The sequence below is a fragment of the Cyprinodon tularosa genome, unplaced genomic scaffold (genome assembly GCF_016077235.1).
Source record: "Cyprinodon tularosa strain WSP-4 unplaced genomic scaffold, ASM1607723v1 ctg504, whole genome shotgun sequence".
Lineage (NCBI taxonomy): Eukaryota > Metazoa > Chordata > Actinopteri > Cyprinodontiformes > Cyprinodontidae > Cyprinodon > Cyprinodon tularosa.
The window spans coordinates 85,047-98,397 of NW_024039235.1; the positions used below are offsets into that span (position 1 = coordinate 85,047).

General features: G+C 36.3%; 1 long non-coding RNA gene across 1 annotated transcript in view; it reads right to left on the reverse strand.

Annotated features, from left to right (window-relative positions):
* Positions 1-1,926: 1,926 nt before the first annotated feature.
* LOC119795228 overlaps positions 1,927-13,351 on the reverse strand; it is a 131,932-nt gene continuing 120,507 nt past the window's right edge. The window contains exon 4 of the long non-coding RNA XR_005282306.1: positions 1,927-2,080. This is a non-coding gene — a long non-coding RNA (uncharacterized LOC119795228). The remainder of the gene's footprint in view (positions 2,081-13,351) is intronic.

Consider the following 13,351-nt stretch of genomic DNA (forward strand, 5'->3'; position numbering starts at 1 on the left):
TTGAAGACAAGAGGTTTGAACACTTTAAACACCTTTTGCAAAGATTGTTTTTTTCTATAACAATGTGGCCCTATTAAAGTGCAATAATGGTCCAATTCTTTTCATATATACTATATACCTAAATACCTAAAAATATACTAAATGCAATTATATTATATTGAACATATAATTCTAAACATTGACAGAGGGTGATTTAAGATTCTTACTCTGATCAATTAGCAGGGCTATCTGCAATGGTAGTCAATCTGAAGTCTGCTGCTTAAAATACAAGCCAATAGCCAATGTTGCCCCACTGGCATAAATTAATTTGAATAAATTACCAATTGTCTGATTTTAAAAAAAACTAAAAAAAAAACTGAAACTCATTTAAACTTGGCACTGAAAGCTTAAACCATTGTTAGATGTGCTTTTAAAATGATGGACAAGACACAGCTCTTTGTGAAACACACACACTGACTGAGCAGTTAATCAAAGAATTTTTATGTATTCTGTTAAAACTGTAAAAGCATCTAAACCAACCACTTCATGATAAAAATACTTTTATTCTGTCTTGGCTGCTGCTGACTGACTCTGTAAAAACCATTGAAATCTTAACAACATCAGCACAGTTCTTATTACTATTCCCATTTCTTTCTTGCTGGCAATGACAATAGATGTTGGCAGCCCTGCAGGTGTTACTGGTTGTAGCACTCAGGAGTTCTTGCTGCTTGATTGTTCAGCAGCTGGCTGTGCTAATTTATGCCACTGATCCAGCAATGTGACCAGAATGTGGTTAAAAATGTTCAGCACTAAGAAAACTGATGTTCTGGGTATGTTGATACAAACAAAATGCTAAGTTGCAAGGTTTTTTTTTTTTTTTTGTCTGTGTGCCTCAGTCATTACCAAACAGGTTCACAACTTTTTTTCAGAGAAAAAAACAATTAGCTTTTCTGATCCTAAGGTACCAATCATTAAGACCCAATCACATGTGAATGAATTTAAATACCTCTCTGAGTGAGCTCTGACCATATTAAAGGCTGCAATTCAAGCAAAGCTTTAAAGCTCTTTAAAATGTCCCTGACCTGACACTTAAAATGTCAACAAAGACCTTAAGCAGGAAGGAGATTAATTTGGAACCATAATTTATGTGTTAAGAAACATACTCACTTAGGATGTACTAGGATCCCTTCAGTGTCCCTGTTAAATCAGCATCATAACCCCTGGAGTTAAAACAAGTGCCGCCTGTTTATACTGCTCATTTAATAAAGAGTATTAAGGAACATATAATACTTTAGAACCAGAAAACAAACCTATGTAATTAATAAAAAATAAATAAACCACATAGCTATTTCATTGCTTACCAAAGTGGATTCCATATTTTATAATGCACTTATGAAAAACACTAAAATTGTAAATTGTAAAAACATGGTTATGCTACAATGATGTAAAACTAGACAGGAAGAGCAAGTTTTCATTAAATACAAAAAAGTAGCTTCTCTCTCAGTAAATTTTCATTTTCAATCTTAAATTTAAGGAAAGGAACAACCTACAGTTGAGGGAAGAGAACACAAGATAGTCATTGATCATTAGTCATTAGTCCTGCAAAAGATAGCACATGTAAGTAGACAGCAGCCAGACCATTGAGGGGGCCTATGGGGTTTCTGTGAGCACAAAATGAATGATTTAAAAACCACAAAACAGGCCTAAACTGCAGTTTTTTTTTGTTTTGTTTTTCTTAGGACATTTCAGTACCTAACCAGGTTTTTCTGTAATTTCTGCCAGCTCGCATTTGAGCAATCTTTAAAGTGCAGATTTTTCTTTTTTATGAAGCATTGAGGTCCCTGCACATTTTTTGCATATGGGCTATGTGTTAGGTCATTTGAATTATGATGAGTGTGCTTATGTAAATTCTTTGGAATGCGTTTCATGGCTGAATTGTAGGAAGTTAAACCCCTCTGTTCAGTGATGGCTTTTCCCTTCTAACAGCAATGGCTACCATCCAACTTCTCCCTCTTATTCCATCAGGGTTGTGGTTGAGCCAGTGCCTTTCTCCAGCAGTCTATGGGTAGGAGGCAGTGTACACTCCAGACAGATCACCAGTCTGTCACAGGGCAACGAGGAGACACACAGAGACATACAACGATGCAGACACAGTCACACCTAAGGACAATTTGAAGAAGTCAACTAATCAAAGAGTCAGGTTTTTGGACTGTGGGAGGAAGCCAGAGTACCACGAGAGAACCCACTTGTACACAAGGAAAACATGCTCAAAGAACCTGTGCTGGGAATCAAATCCAGAACATTCTTGCTGCCAGGTAAGAGTGCTACAAACTGCACCACCATGCTGCTCCAAGATAGCTTCCTTCCCCCTTAATTCAAACCATCTGCTTTTTTTTTTTCATTTTTTTTTTCTCTTTGCTGGTGTGGTAGAGTGCTTGTTTGTCCTGTTCCTACAGGTAATTGGCCTGATCTGGAGCTTGTTGAATGCTGGCTTTCTTAAGAGGGCTGTATTCCGGAGCAAGGCACCAGTTGGTTATTGTTAAGCAAATGAACTCCTCCATGGTATTGAACCAGACTCCTAGTTCTCTTTTTTTCCTGTTGAACTCTGAATTAAACTATAGTTCCCTTTCTTCCAAAGTCTCAAAGTCTGTTTAGCCCTCAAGAAACCAAGCTTACCTAAACCTCTTAAGCTCCCATCCAAAGAATGTCCATCCTCCATCCACCAACATAGTCAACCATCACCAGTTCTGCACCAACTGCAAGGTGCCGCTCAATAAAACGGCAGACCTAGCTCATTCCTGAATTTCTTACCCAGTCATCTGAGGTAACCCTAACAATGTCTTTGAAAATTCAACTTATCCTTCCACCAAACTTATCATTCATCTCTTCTGCAGAGTTAGACATTGTGAACAGTTTCCCCCTGATTCCAGTCTCCTGTCTGTTAACTCCCTGCTTTTCTAATTAAAGAAAGATTTATTTTAATCTGTCTCTTGGCTGTGGTTGTGACTGGCTAGAGTCAACTAAGATCCTTGAAGTCAGGACAAATAAAGGAGTCCAAACAGTCCTAATTGCACTGAGCGTAAAAAAAAATAAATCCTTTTTTGTTTGATTGTGTTGTTAGAATATAGGTCAGTTAAGAAAATAGTTTCTCCTCATCCAAAACCATCTGCAGTGAAATTGTCTACTGTTTGAGCCAAATCTTGCATATAACCTGCCCCCCATTAAACAATAGAGACTGTTTCTACTTTCTATTCTAACCCTTTAAAACCTGGACCATGTAATAATTAAAATAAAGTTACACTTCTTTTAATTAGAGTTGTCATTGTACCTTCTGACAAATGAAATAAAAACATACATTTTGTATAGACTAAATTAGATCATTTATTTGCATCAATTTTGGTACATTAGGCATTTCTGTATCTTTTACATATTTAACGTTGACTACTTGTATCTGATTGTGTAAGTCAGGGTTTTCAAAACAAAAATATCAGACTGATGATTCAGAGGTCTCCAAAACTCATGCATCAAATATATTGCACTTGGCTTTAAAGTGCTAAAATAAAAAAAGAACACTTAAGCATAGATGCATTGAAGTATTGTTACGTTCGACAGCTAGAAATAAGCTTGAAGTTTCTTTTAGTAGCTAAAGGACACATTACTGAGACAAACTAACTGTAAACTAGACAAATCCCTTACAAGTAAAAGGCAATGTTTATCTGGTGACAACTGAGATTTACAAAACCTCTGCAAGGCTTCATAATAATACAGCAAAACTAGACTTGGCCGTACTGGGCAGCTCGCCTTCCAGATGAGGCGTACAAACACTCTTGTCGATTATAGTGTAGAGGGGGTGTAATTATAGGTATATTAATTTTGTTGCTAGGCAGAGCAGAGACACTGTATAAAATATAGTTTAGATATTCTGACCACTGAACAGTTAAAAAAAAAAAAATCAAAGGAGGCCTGACATTAGTAACACTGCTGATGAAAGCATGAGCAGAAATTCAGTCAGTCTGTATCCCAGTACTCTTATGTTTTGAATTTTAATCAGAGGCAGTCATACCCCACTGCTGTGATTTAGAGACTGATTTAGAGCACCAAAAGAGCTTTAAATTCCTGCACAGGGTGCCGGTTTGTTCAGTCTCTAAGCTACTGCAATTAGACAACATTTCTGGTGACATCCTCTTCCTCAGAGGTAAAATAACCATTATCAGGCTCCATTTTCAAAAGTTAATTATACAGCTGCAGATCTGCCATGTTACTTGGGTGGACATCGTGTTTTGCATTGATGGGTTCAATTGGCCAGTTCGCACTATATGCCAGGCTGCTTTGTAATCACATTTTTTATTGTTTTTGGTTAAGAAAATAATGTCTACTTTAATCTATAATCAACTGAAAAGTTGTTAAAGTTGCTGAATAATTTTAGGAAAAACCCTTAGACATTAAATTCTGCCAATTTTCACAAGATATAACTTTATGAATAGACTAGGAAAGCTTTCACAACTCCATATATTCATCTTTAAAGCAAGTAACCAAAATGACAAACTGAAGTTTGCTTAGGGATAACAGACTGCCTGCAGTGTGCCTGCAAACCCATCAAAGTTAGAAATAAGAGCTCTGTGATGATAAGTCTTTCTCCCCAGAAGATATTTGGCTCCAATAATTTCTACACAGCATAAGCAAAAAGAAAACAATTTGCAGAGCCCTGCACAACACTAGAATTTGACAGTATATTTTAGTAAACATGAGGCTTTTATTTCGATGTGTCAAACACTTGAATTGATTACGATTCTAAGGATGAAACAGTCTCACCTTTGTAAATGTACTATATTTAGCCACCACTTGACAAATAACGGAGACGGTGTTCTCTAGAATTTATTCAATGTGCATTTACGTGTACATTTGGTTTCGTACATCTGAATCTCTCCCTGCAGCCAACTTTTAGTATGAAAGCAGCTTTTGTAAATTCGCAATGAATGTGAAGTAATGGGTTTCAGTTAGACATTGTCTTTCTGAATGTTGCTGTTTCTGTTACTGCTGTTACTGCACTCCACAAAAATCAGTTTTTGCTTTAATAAATGGTTTTCTTGTGCTTACTGGTTCCGACGTCACAAATTTCAAATAAACAGAGCTTGGCCTGACAGATCATCCTATTAATGTTTTGCTTATATTATTAGCATGACAGGACATGGACCTGAAGTTTTGCCAGGTCCATGCTGAGAGACAAATCCCTACAACTGCTCCAACGATTGATAGATTGACCTTTTACTTTTTACAGTATGACAGCTATGCCCATAAACATGTAGAACATATGTTACATTTACAGATTGTATTTATATACATTTTCTCTATGAAAATAAAAAAAAAGAAAAACAGAAAACTCCTAAGACTGAACTTTGTATATGTTGCATTAAATGCACATATAGAGGTGATCATAAAGAATGTTTTTTGTGATGCTGGAGACTTAAAGGGGTCCAACTGAATAACAATAAACAGGAAACGCGTGTTATAGGAGTGGATAAGTGTACTTAAACAATGACTTCTTTTGACTTGTGGAATTATACACCAAATTATAGGGAATTACATTATTTCAAACAATTATTTGCACATCTCTTGCTATCAATACTCCCACCATGTATATTTAAGAAAAATAATATTTCAAAAAAGAATACATGTTTGTGATGTGCTAAATGATTTATTCAAAAGACAATCACACTGAAAAAACTATTACAGAAGTAGTAAATCACTATATGGTGCTAAAAACACAAAATAGAGAATGATTTTAGATTTTTAAAAGGTTATAGAAGATTAATTAGTCTCTGTCTGTACCGTTAGTAAGTGCTTTCAAAATAGAATGTGTAACCTGAATTTTGAATCCAGAGATATTTAAAAAAAAAGATATTTTATAGCAGATGTTATACTAAAATATAGAAATTGACCATATGCTAACCCTGAGAAGAATGCAAACCATGGCTTTGTACATCAGAGGAGAATAAAGCAGTTCTACATCACATCATTTATTTAGAGTTTTCTGTTTTTCCAGAAACAGTTCTGAATTTTAAGGACACATAAGAGAGAATAAAAAATGTGCTACTATGTAAATGCAATGCATTTTTCATGTACTCCAGTCAATTTTTCATACAACTGTTCAAAAGAAAGAATGCACTTTTTATGGGAAGCAATTACTCTTTATAATCGCCACTTGTTAAAACTGAGAAGCTTTTCCTAAACTAAAAGACATTTGAAGTACCGATTCAGATCGGTTGCATCATCGTTTCTAGAACTTCTATGTTTTATTTGTGTTAAAGCTTGAACTATTTGTGTGTCCCTTGTTTAGTACAAAGGTTTAGGATGCCATGAGCTATGATACTAATTTTGGGCATTAAGCACCAATGTTGAGGCTGGTTAACTTTAAACATTGTTGGAAGAAAATGCACTTTCAATCACCTGTATTCTCCTTTCTAAACTCCTGCAGAATCCCCTCTCATAAGACCCTCCCACTGGTACGTGATCATGCCTTCAATTGTGCTTGGGGACAAATTCATCACCTCACAGACTCTAATTTCTTCGGCATCTTCTCTCTCAGGGTAGACACAGTGAAAAGAAATACAACAGGGCTTAATGGACTTCATTCTTCAACCTCTGCTTAATTCAAATAGATCTAATGTCTTAAAAGCAGGCTGTTCTAGACAATTTTCTTGACTTTAAAGAAAACTTTGCAAAGCCAGGCACCAGAGGCTTTCATCTTAGATAGGAGATTAGCCTTCCAGCTGCAAGTATAATATGCTAAGCTTTCCCGGACTTAGAAGATGCCTCAACTTTCCAAAATGGTGATAAACAGAGGTTACAGATCTGGCAGAGTTGGGAAAAGCACTGAAAGCTAAATACTCAGTTTTTTTATTATTTACACAGCTCAAATCACAAGCCTAAACTAATGATACCCCAGTTAACAGTTAAAATTTTAACAGTCAAAGGTAGTACTAAACAAATGATACTTAAAGTTAAAAGAACTCAGGCATTAGCACTTTTGCTGTCTTCTGGAATTTTGATACAGATTAAGTGGAGCATAGGCGCTAAATGTGGCTTCTACATATTTGATTCTAGCTCTGGGTGTACAGAGTAGGCTTGAGTAGAAGACCTGAGGCCCATACCACGATGCAAGCTCACTGTAGCAAGATCACTTCCAGCCTATCCAGTTTAACCAATCCAAAACAGTTGCACTCAGGAACAGCTGTACCGTGAAACTGGTTATCTGATGGAATTTTTAGGCCAACCAATAAAGACACTGTTGCAATAATGAGTTCTACAAAAGATAAATGCAAGAATGAGTTTTATAAATACTGCTAGGACATTAGTCCTTTATTCCTAGTGATAATCTTCAGGTGATAATGGGCTGACTTAAGGGCTGGTTATACTCCTGCTCTACATACGGGAGTATAACCATATACTCTACATACGGCAGAGGTGGTGAAGAAGTGGATGCAAGTTTTTCCGACAAAGGAGGGACATGAGGGTGAAAAAAAGTGGTGGTCCAGGTAGAAAAAGGGTCCCAGCGTTCTCCCGCACCTTGCACTTCTAGCTGGTCAAACTTCGCAAGTTGTTTTGCGATCATAAAAACAAAACAAGCCGACCTCCTGTCTGCGGCCAACTACAATTTGGTGCAGCAGAGTTTCTGCAGAGGGGGCGGGGGTGCCTTTTTGTTCACTGCGACACCTAGGACCTGGTTTCGAAGTATAAATTAGCCTTTAGTCACTACATTTATGTGCCTCTGAAGGTTGAAGTCTGAGTCCATCATGACACCAAGATTTTGGCCATAATCAGTGGTTTCTAGCTGTAGCAGCTGTAACTGTGATCTAACCCTTGGTCTCTTCTCCTTTAGTCTGAAGGTTATTACCTTATTTTTTTCAGTTGGAGACAATTATGGCACATTCATGCATTTATCTGTTCTCAGCATCTAGAAAACACTTTAATGGATTCACAACCACCAAGAGACATTATGATGTAAAGCTGTGTGCTGTCTGCATAGTTGGTAACTGATCTCATTGTCTGCTATAATCTGAGCTAGGGGGAACATGCAGACATTGAATACGAATAGAATGGAGCCTTGAGAAACCCTGCATGTGACATCTTAAGTTACCTACTGACACATAGAAGTTTCTGGATTTAAGCAAGTGCAGTGTGGTATCAGAAAGGCCAACTCTTTTCTTCGGGACACTCTAAAAATCTCAGAACACTGTCAAACAATGCACTGAGGTCCAATAATATTAACACTGTGCTTCTTCCACAGTCAGAATTGAAATAGATATCATTGAACACCTTAATCCGGGAAGTTTCAGTACTTCGGTTGGATTGGAAACCTGACCGAAAGACGTCAAAGCAGCTCCTCATTGTTGAGAAGACACGTAACTGTTAAATAATCTATTGATGAAACGGAGGTTTGAGATGGGCCTGTAGTTCTGTAGGCCCAATTTGATGCAACAATGATTTGATAACTGCTTTTTTAAGGCCTGGGGGTAAAACATAAGGAATGTGTCATTTGAATCAAATCAGACTATAAAACATGTAAAACCTTAATATAACATGTGGGTAAATCATTAGACAGCATGAAGAGGAGTTTCGGCTTTAAACTGCTGTTTCTAAACCTTTGCACTCTATTTGAAATAACTGGGTTTTTTTAACAGAGTTTATAACTAGATACAATATTGGTACTGGAGTTAACATTGATGTACAAACTGTTTTTTTAATACCTCGTGTTTTAAAAAAAAAAGAACTTTGCAAAGTGACTTTTATTGAAATTCATCTGCTATGGTGATAGCAGGGTTTGTGAACCTGTCGACTAACAAAAACACAAAAGCATTTTGTTGATAATCTCTTCTTTTAGTTGAAGTCTCTCTTCATAGATTTCATAGTGAACTTGGAGTCGATTCTTTGGCCACATTTCTTTAATTTGCTCGTTTGAATTCTGCCAAAGGCATTCATGATATGTGTGCTACCCCCAGAATTTCAAAGAATAGGTTTAGTTTTTTTATGTATGCAAAATCCGACATACTGTATTTCCGTCTTTTTACTTAAGATTTTGACATTGATATAAATACTTCTTTTGCAAATTTTTTCTATGTGTTTTTGCTGCAAAAAAAATAGTGTCCCACTACCAAGTATAGATGTCCCACTTTAACAATATAGTGTCTCAAAAAAATGGACAAACATCGCCTCGATCAACTTCTCATCTTTCGCGGCTTTCTCCTCATGGTAGTTTGCCTCGCAGATAGTTTGTAAGATGGGTCCCCTGTGGCCGCCTGCAGAATGCAGAACAGCTGTCCTAAATAAGGAATGGAGAATGAGCTGGAGCACAGCTTGTGGCTATCCACTGATTGAGGGGATTGGTTAGCTTGGCTGATTGAGTTGTGCTTATAGCTGCATCCATGTCAGCATGTCACGTGCGATGTGGTAATTTCATAGTATGCCTACACAGGTGGGAAGACTGATTTGTTCACGCCCCCCGATAGAGATTAACAGCGATATTATTTTAATCACCTGATAAGGGTCTCCGGTTAATCCAGCTCATTAACGAAAACAGCACGTTAACGACTATATATATATATATATATATATATATATATATATATATATATATATATATATAAAGAGAGCAAAGCATCATCACCATTTTTATATAATTATGCCTTTAATGTGAGCTTCAGTTTTTTCCTCGTGAGGCCATTGTGTTTTAAATTTGCTTTCTACATGAGTTTTTTCAAAATTAAATCCAAAATCCTAAGTCAAACAATCCAATAGTAAACAAAATCATTCTTCTTAAGAAATAGGTTTAAACTGAATGGAAATGTAGTTTAAACAGCCATTGTAGTTTGGATCTTAACAGATAAGAAAACCTCTTGGGCAAGTTCACATTGCATCACATATTTGCAGAGCTGATTGGCATGAAAAGAACTGATAAAAGTCTCAAAACTTTCCCATGTTGAGGGAAAAATAGCTCTAAAAACATTTCAGATTCATCTGTAAGGACATCCTTTCAGTTTACTTATCAACCACACCAAAAGAAAAAGGCACCAAATGCAAATGCATTAACACAAAAAAACTATCCATGGGTTTAACATTAGCCAACTAGAAAAGGCAAAACTCCCATAATATCTGCTATCTATATAAACTACTTGATGTTTGATCAGACAATATACAAACTCGTTTAACATTTCTGCAACTCCAACACAGCACCACTCCTTTTTCTGCTCATAAAATAAAAGATGAAGGAAGAAACAACGAGCCCCCTGGAAACATTTTCTGGGAAAAGCTTTTGAACAATTTTGAATTCCACTCTATTGAAATATTGGTTCAGAATAAATGTGAAAACAAAAAAACAGCCAGAAGGAGAATTGCTTTGAATGAAAAATGCACATACACACAAGGAACCAATTTTAGAAAAACCTGATAATATTTCTGAAGGAAATCAATGTCAGTATATCCTAAAGTATAAATAAGAATGTAGGTTAGAAGAAAAGAATTGGAAACGGTCAGTCCACTTTTAGAGATTTTCTCATGTGAAAAAGTGCTGGTGACACAGGCTGATCTGATTTTGCTGATCTGATTAAGAACAAAGAGAACATTTAGCTAAGGAAGCTTAATGTGTGAAACAGCTGTCCTAAATAAGGAATGCTGGATTTTGAAGCACCAAAAACATTGTTTTGAGCCTACGGATAGGGAATGAGGCTGAGCAAACAGTGTGTCCAAAGTAAACTACACAGCGCTTGCTGGTTTTTATGGACTGCAGTGCAGGTTGGCCCGCTGAGACCACTTAAAGGACAGCAGGAGTGTGTTCTGCCTGGTTGAGCTCGTAGGTGGCCAAAATGAGCTCAGTACATGACTGCAGTTTGGTATTCATGTGGCAGACGGCCTTGCAATCACAGAAGATTTATGACAAACACACACACACACACACACTTAGCTCTGCACAGAGATCACTCAGGGGAACTCTTTTGTCCTTAAGTGGCACTTACAAATGCTTTTAGAGAAAAAGTCAGAATTTCTGATGCAAATGGTCGACATGGTTTAATGTTAAAAACCCACAGTAAGACATAAAAAAGGCTATCTGCCTACTTTACATTAAGATGTCATCCCACTTGTTATTTTCAGCCTGAAGCTTAAGTGATGTCTTAGGGATGAGAACCATTCAGATCCAATGGAAAAGTTGCTAATCCCAATCTATTGCTTTAAATTTCCCTGACAGGCAATCCCCAAAAATTAAATATAGCCAACAAACAGCAATAAACAGCTACTAACACAGTCTTTATTTCAGTCTGCAAAGATGTTCCTAGTTGTCAGTAAAGGAACCCATTCTTTTTTTATTCATGTGTAGAACTGTAGGTATCTTTATCAGTCGCCAAATGAACTTCAGCTGGGAATGAGTCCTTATGGTCCTGGAGTTCAATTCAAACACATCATTAAAAAAGGTTGGTTGAATGTATGAGATGGATTGGCACCAGCACTCCAGCGTAAAAATGCAAATGACGAGAGCATACATAAATCAAAACATTCTCTACAGTTAGAATAAGTTAAAATTTCCACCGAGCTCTGTTTATTAGTAGCTAACCTTTATGCCAGTTTTTTTTTGTCTGAATAATAACTAACAGCCTTATAGAAAACCAATATTTCAATCCCAGGGATGATTTTACAGCAGGGGATTCATTTTTTATTAAAACATGTCTAGACAGGGAAGGATTCACGTCTGCTGATGATCTACCGAAGCAGAAAAGAAGTCATACCTATATGGCAGATTCTGCCACTTTCTGCTTTCATAATCTTATTCTGGGGCAGTTAATGAGCGGCTCTTAAGCTGAAGCTCTTCTCTCTGTCAGGTGTCTTTTATTTTGAAAATATTTTACACTGAAAAAGAATCTCTTGCTCAGTTATCTCTACTATTTAAACCAAGGGCCTACTAAGAAAGTTAAACCAGAAAATTAAACTTTCTTGATCAAGTCAATGTGGTTTTCTGGCAGAGAACATATTTTTGCAGAAACCCCTCCTTCCATGCCACACAGAGGATTTGCCGCACAAAGGAGGCCGCCGCACAGAGAGTCCCAGATGCTGATGTATTCTCCTGTTAGTCTGACAATCTGAACTTATATTTTTTGATATATTGTTCACCTCTATTTAAGTAGGTAATGAGAGTTGAAACTGAACGTTTGGAGTTGGAACTTCACCACACTAACATAACATAAATGAAAAAGGAAAGAGATTTTAGGGAGAGAAATAATTTGCATGTATAAAAAAGAAAAAAAATGTGTACAAATCATAAACTGTTTAAATTTGAGATAATACAAAATAAAAAAGCCTCTTAGACTCAAAAACATGAATAGGCAGCTCCAATGTAGATGCTTTGCATCATTAGCATGGTTTTCTAACCATATAACTGTAAATATTTGGAGTTTAAAATAAAAGTATGCAGTTTTTCAAACCCTGACTGCCACTTGGTGTAGTTCTTTCAGAGATAAAGAAAAAAATACTGCAATTAAAATAAAATGTTAAAATACTCCTTTAGTTAATTTAAGCAGTAATTTGATTAAACCAATAATAGCCATGCATTTGCTTCTAATAATCTGGGAATTCAATTGAAAATTTTAAATTTGTAAACACATTACATGTGTTTACAGCATTTATTCCAGTTGATTAGGGCTTCTAGGTAAGGAAACCCATATTTACGTTTCCTGAAAACTTTTAACTTTTCATAAAATCAATAAAACAAGCAGCTTAAGGGTTTGGGTATTATAAAACAGCAATTATCTGAATTGACCAGCTAAATAAGCGCTTTATTGATTTTCTTTTGATTGATTTTAGACCTGTTTTTTTTACAGAGTAGTAAAATCATGCACAATAGGATGACTACCCCTTCTTGTTCTTACAAGTATCTACTCTTTAATGATAAAATCAGAATTAAAACATGCAAACTGAAATACAAATTTCTAATAACTTGGACCCCATGTTCCTCACAGTTACATGACAGTTTTGCTTCAAATCAACTGACGGATATAATTAATTGCTGTTTCCAACAGTGTAACTTAATTTGCTAAATACTAAATCCCTTATCTGTACATGTCATATCCAGCTGACAAGCTCCTAAACTCCCTTTTTTTTTTCTTTTATCTTTTACCCACCATCACATAAAGCTCCAAGTATTCCTTCTTTATTAAGTCAAGGCACAAAACTGTTGGGTGAAATAATTAGCATTTTTTCTGTTTTTGTTTTCTCTTTTTTAGTTTGTTTCCAGCTCCCGGTCAGCAATACCTTTTCTTGTGAACTTCCTGCTAATCGAGCTGACCAGCCAGGGGCAAGTTGGGAGTAAAGTGTATTATGCTGACTTGCT